At 56.0% G+C, this 3,246-nt stretch overlaps 1 protein-coding gene across 1 annotated transcript in view; it reads right to left on the bottom strand.

The window, feature by feature from the left end:
• Window positions 1-3,246, bottom strand: part of PLXND1 (plexin D1) — a 56,390-nt gene that overhangs the window by 16,900 nt on the left and 36,244 nt on the right. The gene's annotated exons all lie outside the window — the stretch shown is intronic.

The following is a 3,246-nucleotide window of genomic DNA, read 5'->3' as shown; positions in this document are numbered from 1 at the left end:
GTCTGAAGCTGCGCTGGAAGGGGCAACCGGGGAAGCGGTTTGAGGACCACAGGCGTTTGGGACGCACCGCAGCGTGCACGAGCACGACCAGCCCTGGGACTGGCTGCATGGGAAACAACGTCAGCACTCCACCGGCGAGAGACTATTTCTGTTTGGTTTTTTGGCTTTCAGGCTCAGGAACTGTGGGATGTTATGGAAATCTGCAGAAGTGCTAATCAGACAGCAAATTTCAAAGAGGGGAAAGAAGGGCTGGCAGGCAGGGACGGGAGATAAAATGGCAAACTTGGAAACCTCGCGCATTGTTCGGAAAACTCATCTGGAAACGAATCAAACTGTCTTTGGACTTTAGTGGGAGAAAGGAAGTTTAACTAGAAGAGATCAGTGCTGATTCAGGACAAAAAAATACTTAAAAAAACACAGTCTGGGGCCTTTTTTCCTCCTATTGTGAATGTATTTTAATGAGACTTCATTTTCATTTTTGACTGAACTGTTACGGGCTCTTAAAGCTACCCAGGGCACCGAAATAACTCGGCAGCAATGGCAAGCGCAGTTAAGGCTGGCATTGCTTGCACTGCTTCACGCAGGATGAGCATGGGAGGGCTTGGGCTTTATGTGCTTGGGAAAGAAAAAAAGGTTTAGAGCCCAGACGGGATTCAGATGTTGCTGCCCTACTAACAAGGCTGACAAGCCATTAGAGATATCCTCCCAGGAACACGTTACAGCCACTTCCCAAATGTCTCGGTGAGGCCAGGGTGGGAAAAGCACGGAAAACGTCTGCTTACCCCAAGCGCCTGCGAATTCTGGGGTGGTTATCTACGTACGTTCGGTGAAGAACCAAACCTCAGCTCCACCCCACGTGCAAAACTTGGGGAAGCTTGGACCCAGACCGAAAAGCTGAATTCCAGGACCTTAACTCTCCCTTAACCCCCGGTCCCCGGAGCCTGTCAGCAGCCAGGCACAACGCTACCACGGCATCCCATGGGGAAGGCTTTTCCCCAGCGCGCTCCACTAAAGCCGTAGCGGAAAGTAGGGATGTGGGCCATCTTGTCTACGATTCCCACTTGGCTCTGCAGAAGCAGAGTCCACATGGACTGTGCGAGTGCTGCAAGCTTCCTCTGACCCCGGTCCCAAGCAGCAAGCCTCCCGCTAGGTCTTCATCGGATCTCCTGCACGCGCTGCGCCTCCCCCCGCCCGCGCGGCGGCTCCGTCGCCCTCAGGTGCCCCCCACATGTTCAGACCGCTAGCGACTGCAGCCTGCAGCTCCGTCCCAGTTGAAGACAGCTCCTCCAAATCATTTTCCCCCAAAACACAAATGGACGGGCTGTTAGGCAGAGCATTAATACAAAGCAAATGTTTCAGGCATGTAGCGCTGACTTACAAGGGAAAATACAAGCACTTGGAATTTTTCCACTGCACAGCGGCAGGGACCTTTGCAGCAGCTGTTTCAAATAGACGTTGTGATTAATGGGGATAACCCAGGAATGAGAACCAGACCCATCGTCACACATCTGACAGACCAGTGCTGCAGGCAGGCGGGCAGCCGGCTTTTTTAACCAAGAAATGCCTCTCCGAAGGCAGCAGAGCTTGATCCGGCACATCTGACTATCACTAGTATTGAGATCACAGGCCTGAGCTGAGACCAGCCCGCCGCGCGTACGGAGGTGCCGTGCGTCCATCCGTCTGCCGCGGCCCCGTGCTCATTCGTGCGGCGGGGAAGGTCCCAGCTCTGCTGATCCGGAGCAAGACCCCCCCGTCCCCTTGCACAGCCGAGCTCGTGTCCGTCTGGGGCAGTCAAAGGGCACCTCGGGACGATTCTGTCGGAGCGACCCTCTCCCTCCTCCCCATTCCAGCACCACAGCTTCTCCTCTGACCAGGCCCCCCCGCCCCCGCTGCGGAGCCGCGTGGGAACCAACTCCTTACTGCGCTCTAGAAGGGAAACCGTTTGCCTTTCAGAAATGGGAAATTCGCTGCCGTGGCCCCAGGCCAAGCATGTGAAGCAAGGCGAGGACCGCAACGCCAGTGTGCACCGTTAGCCCCCGCTGCGGACCCACCCCCGGGCGGATGGATGTGCCGGTTCAGCCGGTGGCCCATTACCATGCAGAGGGCCACCACCGCCCCGCAGACCCGCTCCCATCCGTCCCCTGTCCTTCCTCCTCCCTCCATGACACGGGCCAGGGCCGCACGGCTGGGGAAAGCCAGCTCACGGCTCGCCCCAGCATCGTCCGCACCGCCCCAGCCGCAGGATGGCCACCGGCCCCGCCACCGACCCCGGGCAGTGACGGGCACCTCCCCGCCAGGCGCCCCACGAAGGGCGGCACGCCGGCACTGCCGAGCTCCTCGCCATTAATTAGCTGTGTAACATGCCCAAGTCTTCAGGCCCACGTGATAAGACTCGACTTTCTTTCCTCTTTTTTTTTTTTTTTCCCCCTGAAAAAGCCTTCTTGCGCAATGTCCATTTTTAGCACAAACTGGAGTTGGATCAGATGCCTCACATGTGGTCTCCGCTCTCCAGAAGGAGAGATCAGCACTTTTTTCCTCCAATGGTTTAACTACAGGCACAAAAACTGAAGATTAAAAAAAAGTTGTCCCTAACTCTCCCTTTTCTGCTCTCACAGACTGGGTACCGGTGCTGCACCAGCACGGCCACCCTCGTTCGCTCCTGTAACTTCTCTTTCCTTACACTGGCTAATTATGTGAGCTAAAATGGAAGATTATGCACTACAAAACCACAGGCTTTAGGGGAAGAAGTGATCATCAGTTGGGATCAGAAGATATTAGGATGAGGACAATACAGTTTGCTTCTGTGGCTGCAGCAAACACTTTGGGAAAAAGAGATTTTTCAAAGGCTTTTTCAAGGCTCTCCCCCTGTGGGTATAACGGGGTGTCCTCCAATTAACTGCCGTGGAATCAATTAAGTTATTGCTCAATTCTTCTGGGAAATTCCAGCCAGAACTGGCAAATGTTGGAGATAAAGCACCGAGCAGATGGAGGGCTGATGTGCTCCCAGGCGCCAAACATACTCCTTTCTGTTACCGTCAGACAGTCAGGCTCCTGGGACAGGCATCCCACCTCTCCCGCTAGGATCTGCCTGGCCAGCGCGGAACCACGAGGACACCTCCTGCGCAAGAAGCCCCACGTGCCAACGGGCACGGAGCAGACCCTGCCCCGGCACCACCACCCCTCCCGGCAGCCGGGGCTCTCGCGCTCGACAAGCGACGCTGAACCGGCTGGGGGACGGCCGACGGG

Source organism: Egretta garzetta, unplaced genomic scaffold (assembly GCF_000687185.1).
Source record: "Egretta garzetta isolate BGI_Z169 unplaced genomic scaffold, ASM68718v1 scaffold332, whole genome shotgun sequence".
NCBI lineage: Eukaryota > Metazoa > Chordata > Aves > Pelecaniformes > Ardeidae > Egretta > Egretta garzetta.
This window is presented reverse-complemented; position numbering and strand designations above follow the sequence as displayed.